This window comes from Mirounga leonina, unplaced genomic scaffold (assembly GCF_011800145.1).
Source record: "Mirounga leonina isolate KUSES-001 unplaced genomic scaffold, KU_Mleo_1.0 Mir_101283, whole genome shotgun sequence".
Lineage (NCBI taxonomy): Eukaryota > Metazoa > Chordata > Mammalia > Carnivora > Phocidae > Mirounga > Mirounga leonina.
The window spans coordinates 1601354-1611840 of record NW_023270096.1 but is presented as its reverse complement, the minus strand read 5'-3'; the positions used below and the strand labels follow the sequence as shown (position 1 = coordinate 1611840).

The 10487-nt window shown below is 42.4% G+C and overlaps 1 pseudogene; it reads right to left on the bottom strand.

Moving 5' to 3' along the window:
* Positions 1-420: 420 nt before the first annotated feature.
* Positions 421-6043, bottom strand: LOC118013527 (annotated as a pseudogene).
* Between the last annotated feature and the right edge of the window lie 4444 nt (positions 6044-10487).

The window sequence follows — 10487 nt, the reverse complement described above, 5'->3', positions numbered from 1 at the left end:
ATTTCCTTCTGCTTTGTTGCCCACATCACTATGGAAGCCCTGATGTTAGAGCTCCAGGAAATTGAGTCTACGGGTTTCTGAAAGTTAGGCTATTGATAAGAGTGCCTTTTTCTTGTAAATCACTAAGACATCTGTAAACTGATAGAGACTGTGTCCTGCAGGACTGTGATCTTTGTCAGTTAACCATTTGTTTTTCCCTTCCCTTAGTTTTAAGGCAGCCAGGAGTGCCTGAGAAATATCACACATATCCCACCCAGGAGTCCAGGGGAGTGGCTGCAGGCTGTCAGCTTGTGCTTTGCCCTCAGCTTGCCTTTTGCTCCCTCATCACCCCCACCATGAAAAATGAATGAAATCTAAGTATTTTGGTTCCACCCTATCTCAGAGATTTTGAAGATGGATACTTATTGTGATCTTGGAAGTTTAAACCCTAGGCACTGGGGGGTAGAGAAAAGAAATTTCCACCTCTGGGAAGGGAGGGAGACTGGGTAGCTCATTGAAATATTTGAATCATGGGAATTTGGGCACTCCAGGATTAGGATCCCCCCAAGCAGTGCAATGAGGTGGGGGGAAGAATTCAGTTGGTGATGCTCCCTCTCAGGAAGCTGATTCCATCCATTCCATCCAGCAGCATCTTCTGGATTTCCATGATGGCCTTCTGAATTTCAATCTGGAAGCTATCCCTGAGCCAGCAGTAGATGTAGGGGTTGTAGCAGGAGCCAGCCAGTGGAAGAAAAAGTAGAGACCATCGCAACTTGAGATGGATTCCTTGAATAGCATCAAATAGAGGTTGAGGGGAAGTCAGCAGATGGTATAGAGAAGCACCACAGTCATCAGCATCTTCAGGGTCTGCTTCTTCCCACACTGGTAGATGTAGGTGTGGATATTTATGTCATCAACAGCATTATTTGATGTAGGAAAGACAATGTTAGGGTTCGAAGCCAAAAGCCAAGAAAGAATTCTTGAGACATCTTTGGTGCAAAAAGGTGATTTTATTAAAGTATGGGGACAGGACCCGTGGACAGAAAGAGCTGTAATGGGGTCATGAGGAGTGACCCATTATATACTTTCAAATTGGGAGGGGGTTAGGGATAGCGTAAATCTCTAAGGAATTTTGGAAGCCAGGTTTCCGGGACCTTGAGGGGTTAGGTATTGTTGGGAAAAGTCATTTATTACCATCCAGTAAAACCTTAGTCATGAGACCCTTCAGATGTATATCAGTGGGCCATATGCTTGGGGGATGATTTCCAATGCATGTGTTGGGGGGGTTTAGAGATAAAGGAAGTTTCCAAAGGAATTTTTCCATGTTAAAGTAGACTTACAGGATACTGGTAGGGAGAAGTCAGGCTAGGATTGCCTTTTGCTCTTAGCAAAGTATTAACATTAAGGTAGTTGAATCCCTAGAGGAATGTCACTTTGCCTGTTTCAAGGACTTGTCAATGGGCTATAGGTAGAAAGAAAATTTAATAATTTTTCTTCTGCCTTTGTTTCCCACATCATTATGGATCCACAGCTTCTAGGCCACATGACCATAGACAACCACCAGTACCATTAATGGCAAGACAAAGAAGAGCAAAAATGTACTCAGGTCAGGATATTTCCACATGGATTTTGAAGTGTACAGGAAACTGAAGAGGCAGACAGTTTCTTCAGTTACGTTTCTAGATTATAAGAGTCAAAGAGAAAAAAAAAAAAAAACTTTATTTGCCTTTACCCTGAGTCCCACAGACAGGTATTATATGACAAGCCTTAAGGAAGAGACATATTTATTCTGTGTCTGCACTGGGCCTGAAGACTAGAATTATAAAGTAGGGAGCTTTAAGTTTCATCTTTCCCAGAACTCGAGCATGACATATAGGAAATCCATGGACCCCACACAGAAAGTGCTATGCCTAGCGACCACTTGTCCTGAGAGTTCTTGGGTACTCTCAATACATTTCAATTTGGAGAAATTTATTTTTGTACCCATGTTTTGAAATGGAGCCCCTGTTCCATAAGTTTGTCCATGAGGCTTCCAAGGTCATGGGTTGCTGAAATCCAAACACTGGCCAGCCTGTGTTCCTCTTACCCAATCTCCAGTTGGTAAAGCTTTTGGAAAATGGCATGTGGCAAAGCAGCACAGGTGGTCACAATCCAAATAAGAATGATTGCCTCACATCAGAATAATTTGGGACTTCAGGGGATAGAGCATCACCTGGAAGAAAAAATACCCCAGCCCAATTTCACAATTCAAATTAAGGTTACTTATTAGCCACTCATCAACTGACATTCTTTTGTAAAGGTGCAAAGACTTTGTAAGTGAATGAGTAATGTGCCCAACTAGTTCAGTTGACAAATGAGTGTCATTTTATTTTATGAAAGAGCAACTTTAGTTAGTGTTTAGAGAAATATTTCAGTGGGAAGAGAGGAATCCAGTGGACTGACATCAAAAACTTCTGTCTCTGAGTAGGGCATTCAATGGAGAAAAGGGGTGGATGCCCAAAAGCATGACTTATTTTTCCTTTATCATATATGGATAGGTAAGCATCCCCATATTCCTCCATTCTTCCTCCCACTTGGCTTTCTGCATGCTCCCTTTTTTTTCTCCCTCAACCTCCTCCCATTCTCTCCTTTCCTCCCTCCCTCTCTTCCTCCTCACCTGTGCCCCTTCCCATCTCCTATCACCTAGATCCCTCCAAGGCCCCTTTTATCTGGTTCCAGTCACACCCCCTTTCATTTCCCTCCTTGTCTCTCCCACCTCATTTGTTTTCTGGCTCCCTTTCAAATGATTAACAATGTAACCCCTCCCAGCTTCTTACCCTCTGTCCTACCTCCTTCCTTTTAAATCACTTCCAGCCCTCCTCCCAACTCCTTCTTCCTCAAATCTCTCCCTGTCTTCCCACTTCATTTGCTCAGCCCTCACTCACAGACTTCACAGCCACCTCCCAGACTCAACCTGCCATCAGCCCTGAAGCCACACCCTCATCCGATTCTTCCCTTCCCTCTTTCTTCCCTTAGCTGGTCCTGCAATACAGCAAATTAAAAAAAAAAAGTTATCCAATGGAGAAGAGGAACACTTTTAAAAATAAATCACTTTCTCACTGCCACATCTCTGCTCCCATAACACCATATCAAATATGGTGGCATTTTTATTACGTAAGATTTGATTTGGTAAGGTTTGCATTTTACCATCTTGCAACCCTCCTAAATTATACATATACATTCACATAGATTGTTTCAAGGAACTCAGAGAATATTACTAGATCATTTGTATTCTTAACTGTTTCCATCTACCTAGAAGAGGAACTTACCCTTTCATAAGACCTGAAGAGCCTGGGAAAACACATACTCAATGTTGGTCCAAGGAAATAGCAGCCATGGTTATCATAGTTACATAGGCACAATAGTACAGAGCAAAATGACTGAGGTGTCATGTCATCTTCTCAAACACCAAGGAATTACACAGATAACATACCTGTGATAGAAAGGGCACAGTGAGGCACAGGAACTTAGCCCTGAGTTTTCCCCTCTTACAAGTCCAAAAACACAAGTAAAAACCTTGTTTCACCAAACTGCTGAGATTATTGTCTCAATACCAAAGAAATATTTTCACACTGCAGCTCTCATACCTTTCCCATCTCTTCCCACACAAATGGTCCAGGTTGAAGGCTCAGACCCCAAATCACAAAAAAACTTAACCACCTTCCTGTCCAAGCACTGCTTTTGCACTTTTTTGTACTTCATAATCACATTGTTTGAGACCCAATTGCCCAAATTCCAGCAAATCAGTTATAGTGTACCCTATTACTAGCCAGAATTGCACCCACTCCTCCTGGAATACCATCTCTGAAGCCATGTGACCTAAGTCAGCCAGATTTCCCATGTTCAGGATGTGGTCATGCAGCTTGTGCATCATGGAGAGCACATTATTCCAAATTGAGCAACCCACATCAGATGTGGCATTGCTCATAGCCCACACAACCTGGGAGGTGATGGAGGTGATTAGGTCATCAAAGCAGTTCTGTGCACTTAGAGCTTCTCAGATCAGCTTGTCCCCATAGCTCACAGTGTTGAGACTGGGGTTCAGGAAAGCCCCTTGGGGCAATTCTGTAATCAGGACATCCAGCTTGACACCTCTGAAGAACCTCAAGGTCCTGAAGCTACTGAGTCAGGGAGTGCCTGGGGAAGAGAGAGTGAGGCAGGGTCTCCACCGAGCGCTGGGCCAGTGCTGCTCAGGGTCCAGGAACAAGGAACTGAGATGGTGGGGGGTGGGCAGGGAGGTAGCGCGGGGACACTGGCAAGAAGGAAGGCAAAAAGACCAAACTGCTGTACCGTCTCACAGTGGGCAAGTGTGCAGAACTGAGCTCGGCAGTCTAGCGGGCGAACTCCGCGGGCTCCAAATGCTGTGTAGCTTGAGGAGCACAGACAGCGTCTCTTCCGAACTGGGGACAGCAGCACCTAGTGTTACTCCAGCATGGCTCCTCTTTCCACACAGTCTGGGTCGTTCCAAGTAAATTTGTGTCGCAGTGGATAAATCCGTGTTTCTAAAGCCAGCCGGCGCTGCAGGCAGGGCGCAGCCAGGCTCTGCCACTAGCTCTGAGTCAGTGCTGGCGGCACTTCTTGCAGCTGCCCTTTATAGAAAGTGGAGCGGCCCATATAAGAGACAATGGGAAACTGCAGCTGAACATCCACCCTGTCTATCCAGGCTTGGGAGCCAAAGAGGTTGGCAAAGTCTCTGCGGTTCCGGTCTCAGCCCCCCTCCTTTTGCTGCTTTTCCTTGGCTCCGCCTCCTCCATTTTGCTACAATAGAGAGCCCAGACTTACACGCTCTTCTTTCTGCAACCCCCAAGATCTGCCTTGATCACCTCTCTTTTCCCTTAATCTCCTTTTTCCTTCTGCACCAGTGCCCACAATACTGGCTTAGGAGCTGTGGCACAAGAAACTGAGAGGGGGTTATGGATACTGTAGTAGTGAGTGGACCATGGTCTGACCAAGAAGCCCGATGCCTCATTCGGTAACAGCAACTTTGGTGGCTGAGTGGTCTCCAGGAATGTCCTGCACATGTTTTGAGGTTGAACAAGAGTCTCTATGAGCCCAGGCTGGAGTCACCTGGAAGGGGACAAGTTCAGCATGATGCTGATACTCTGATTTCTCCAATATGCAACCACCAACTTCACAACCATATGGTAGGGGCTCCTGTGCTCAGTGGGTTAAGCATCCCACTCTTGATCTCAGCTCAGGTCTCAATCTCAGGGTTGTGAGTTTGAGCCCTGCATTAGGCCCCACGCTGGGTGTGACGTAGGGTAACTTCATGAAAAAATAAAGGAAGGAAAAGACAGAAAAAGAGGAAAAGAAAAGGGGGGAAAAAGCTGTGTCTTATTTGGATGGCACACAGAACAGGGAGACATAAATCAACAGATGGGAAGGAGTTAATAAATGTTTGCTCTACCATGTAGATCTACCCAAGAGCAGGTACTGAGTTGGGAATTGGGAATTATTGATCTCCAGTTTGATCCCTCTGCAACAGTTTCCAAAGGAAAACTGCCAAGATAAATCAACTGAACATTCAGGGGATGTCTCCTCCAGCCTGGCCCTGAGGATGTCTCCTAGAGCCTGGACCTGGGCTGGCTTCCCAAGGGCCCAAAAGGGCTCCATATTTGGATGTATTGACAGTTAGTCAAAGATAAGACTTTTCTAAAATCTAACTGGATAAGTGCGGAGGTTCTGTGGCAGGGGCCAGAGTAGAAGGCTCAAACAGGCAGAGGCAGACTTCAAGTGTTGAGACATGGCCTTGGCCTCCACCAGCCTGTTAACTATGGTCCTTATCCTCTTTGGCCTCTCTGAGCCAGAATTCCTGCATCTGTCCAAACGGGGCTAGAAATACTTAGGTCCCAGAGAAGTGAGGGTTCCATGTAACAACATTGCTAGATTGCATTCAACAAAGAGAAAAATGATGCAGATTGTATCATACTAGCATCCTCAAACTTTTGACACCATTGCATTCTTTCTGCATCTCAGGCCCTGATGCACATGTGAACTTCTTGACCCACATGTCTTCAAAGCCCATGAGCTACCTGAAACCTTGCAAGACATCTTTAGTCAGTAGACAGAGGAAAGCCTGGTGCTCCTTCCTGCACCAAGTTCATCAGGGGAAGAGGAGGCTTCCTGGCCATCCTTGGGTTTTAAGCACTGTACGGGGATTAAAAGAAGGGGAACTCAATGCAATATCTCTTCTTGAGCAGCTTACAATTGCACTAAAGAGAAGAATCCATACTCAGGAATGGTTAGTAGGCAGGCACAAGATATGCAAACAGTGCTGGAAGAGCAAATAGTGTAGGCTGAGCAGTTGAGGAGGATTTGTAGAAGAGCTAGCATCTGAGCTGAGGTTTAAACTATGCAATGGGCAGAAATTAGCAGAGAGAAGGGAGAGAGGGTGGTGAAATTTGACCCCCCAGAAGTCAGTAGCAAAGCCACAAAGAGGGGAAAGGCTCCTAGCTTGTTCTAGAGACAAGGAAAAAAAAAAAGGTTTTGAGTGGAGAGCTTAGTAGTTGCTGTTCCTATGCATTTCTCTAGTACTGCAGGCTTTTCTAAGGAGTTTCCACAGAGATAGAGTGACTAAAAGTTAAGGAAACTAGTTTTACTATTATTAGTGAAAGAAGGCAGACTCCTTGGCACATTAAGAGCCAGAATAGGTGCATTAGTTGATGTGATCATTTCAAGTTATCTGTCCATCTAGCTTCTGGCTTTGCTCAGGCAAAATGGCCCCCAGTTCTTACAACTTGGCCCCTCTGGAGGTGCTCAGTCATGGCCACTGTAGACCATTCATTTTCTACACAACTACATTTCACATTGAGTTTCCTCTCTCCTCTAAAGTCACCACTTCCCTACTCTATCTTCTAAGATATACACATAAAAACAAGCAACCAACCAAACAAAAACTATACATATGTAAGGCATAAAGGACCTACATTTTTCACCAGACCCCTAGTGGCAGGTCCAACCTTGGTTCCTTTGCTCTCAGTGTAGTTAATAGAGTCCTACAAGTGTCCTTAACAGAGAAGAAAGGTTTTAAGGAGCCTATTCTAATCCAAATTTCCCATTCTCAGTTATCCCTACCCACAGCTTCAATGACGTCTTCTTTTATTAAGTTTTTATTTTAATTCCAGTTAGTTAACATAGAAGGTGTTACAGGTGTACAATATAGTGACTCAACACTTCCATACAACACCCGATGCTCATCACAAAAAGTGCCCTCCTTAATCCACATCACCTATTTTACCCATCCCACCACCCCTCCCCTCTGGTAACCATCACATTATTCTCTATAAGATAGAGTCTGATTCTTGGTTTCTCTCTCTCTTTTTTCTCTTGTGCTCACTTGTTTTGTTTCTTAAATTCCATGTATGAGTGAAATCATATGGTATTTGTCTTTCTCTGACTCACATTTTTCATCTAGCATTATACTTTCTAGCTCCATCCATGTCCTTGCAAATGGCAAGAATTCATTCTTTTTTATGCCTCAGTAAAGTGCCATTGTATATACACACACCAAATCTTCTTTATCCATTCATCAGTCAATGAACACTTGGGCTATTTCCATAATTTGGTTATTGTAGATAATACTGCTATAAACATCATGGTGCACATATCCCTTTGAATTAATACTTTTGTATTCTTTGGGTAAATACCTAGCAGTGCAATCACTGGATCATAGGGTAGTCCTATTTTTAATCTTTTGAGGAAACACCATGCCGTTTTCCACAGTGGCTGCACAAGTTTGCACCAACAGTGCAAGATGGTTTCTTTTTCTTCACATCCTTGCCAAAACTTGTTGGTTCTTGTCTTCTTGATTTTAGCGATTCTGACAGGTGTGAGGTGATATCTCATTGTAGTTTTGATGTACATTTCCCTGATGGTGAGTGATGTTGAACATCTCTTCAAGTATCTGTTGACTGTCTGTGGCTTCTCTGGAAAAATATCTATTCATGACTTCTGCCCATTTTTTGACTGGATTATTTGTTTTTTGGGTGCTGAGTTTTATAAGTTCTTTATATATTATAGATACTAACGCTTTATCAGATAGGTCATTAGCAAATATCTCATCTCATTCCAAAGCTTTCCTTTTAGTTTTGTGGATTGTTTCCTTTCTGTACAGAAGCTTTTTATTTGGATATAGTCCCAATAGTTTATTTTTGCTTTTGTTTCCCTTGCCTCAAGAAGATGTATTTAGTAAGAAGTTGTTACAGCCAATGTCAAAGAAGTTACTGCCTGTGTTCTCTTCTAGGATTTTTATGGTTTCATGTCTCACATTTAGGTCTTTAATCCATTTTGAATTTATTTTTGTGTATGATGTAAGAAAGTGGTCCAATTTCATTCTTTTGCATTTTGCTGTCTAGTTTTCCCAACAATATTTGTTGAAGAGACTCTCTTTTTTCCATTGGAAATTCTTTCCTGCTTTGATGAAAATTAATTGACCATATAGTTGTGGGTTCCTTTCTGGGTTTTCTATTCTGTTCTATTGATCTATGTGTCTACTTTTGTGCCAGTACCATATTCTTTTGATTAATATAGCTTTGTAATATAACTTATAATGTAATATAAGTCCAGAATTGTGATGCCTCCAGTTTTGCTTTTCTTTCAAGTTTGCTTTGGTTATTAAGGGTCTTTTGTGGTTCCATACAAATTTTAGGATTGTTCTAGCTCTGTAAAAATTGCTATTGGCATTTTTAAAATTTTATTTTATTATGTTATGTTAGTCACCATACAACACATCATTAGTTTTTGATGTAGTGTTCCATGATTCATTATTTGCATAGAACACCCAGTGCTCCATTCAGTACGTGCCCTCCTTAATACCCATCACTGGGCTAACCCATCCACCCAACCCCCTCCCCTCTAAAACCCGCAGTTTGTTTCCCAGAGTCCATAGTCTCTCATGGTTCGTCTCCCCCTCCGATTTCCCCCCTTCATTTTTCCCTTCCTACAATCTTCTTTTTTTTTTTTAATATATAATGTATTATTTGTTTCAGAGGTACAGGTCTGTGATTCATCAGTCTTACACAATTCACAGCGCTCACCAGAGCACATACCCTCCCCAGTGTCTATCACCAAGCCACCCCATCCCTCCCACCCCCCACCACTCCAGCAACCCTCAGTTTGTTTCCTGAGATTAAGAATTCCTCATATCAGTGAGATAATATGATACTTGTCTTTCTCTGATTGACATTTCGCTCAGCATAATACCCTCTAGTTCCATCCACATCATTGCAAATGGCAAGATTTCATTGTGTTTTTTTTTTTTGATGGCTATATAATATTCTATTGTATATATATATACCACATCTTTATCCATTCATCTGTCAATGGACATCTTGGCTCTTTCCATAGTTTGGTTATTGTGGTTATTGCTGCTATAAACATTGGGGTGCACATACCCCTTTGGATCAATACATTTGAGTCTTTGGGGTAAATACCCAGTAGTGCAATTGCTGAGTCATAGGGTAGCTCTACTTTCAACTTTTTGAGGAACCTCCATACTGTTTTTCAGAGTGTCGCACCAGCTTGCATTCCTACCAACAGTGTAAGAGGGTTCCCGCTATTGGCATTTTGACAAGGATTACATTAAATGTGTAGATTGCTTTGGGTAGATATTTTAACAATATTTGTTCTTCCAACTCATGACCATGGGATATCTTTCCCTTTCTTTATGTCCTTTTCAATTTCTTTCTTCAGTGTTTTATGGTTTTCAGAGTACAGGTCTTTTACCTATCTATTTAGGTTTATTCCTAGGTATTTTATTGGTTTGGGTGCAATTGTAAATGGGGTTGATTCCTTAAATTCTCTTTCTGCTTCTTTTTTATTGGTGTATAACAATGCAACAGATCTCTATATGTTCATTTTGTATCCTGTGACTTTATTGAATTCATTTATCAATTCTAGCAGTTTTGGTGGAGTCTTTCAGATTTTCTATATATAGTATCATGTCATCTACAAATAGTGAAAGTTTTACTTCTTTGCGGATGTGGGTGCATTTTATTTCTTTTTGTTGTCTGACTGCTGAGGCTAGAACTTCCAGTACTATGTTAAATAAAAGTGGTGAGAGTGAATATTTCTGTCTTGTTTCTGACTGTAGAGGAAAAACTCTCAGTTTTTCCCCATTGAGGATGGTATCAGCTGTGGGGTTTTCATATGTGGCCTTTATTATGTTGAAGTATGTTCCCTATAACCCAAATTTGTTGAGAGTTTTATCATGAATGAGTGTTATACTTTGTCGATTACTTTTACTGCATCTATTGAGAGGAATTTTTAAAAGAGTTTATTTATTTGAGAGAGAGAGTGAGAGAGCATGAGTAGGGGGAGAGGCAGAGGGAGAATCATACTCCAGCTGAGTGGGGATCCAGATGCAGGGCTCAATCCTGGGACTCTGGGATCGTGAGCTGAGCCAAAGGCAGACACTTAACTGACTGAGCCACACAGGCACCCCTATGGAGAGGATTACATGGTTCTTTTCC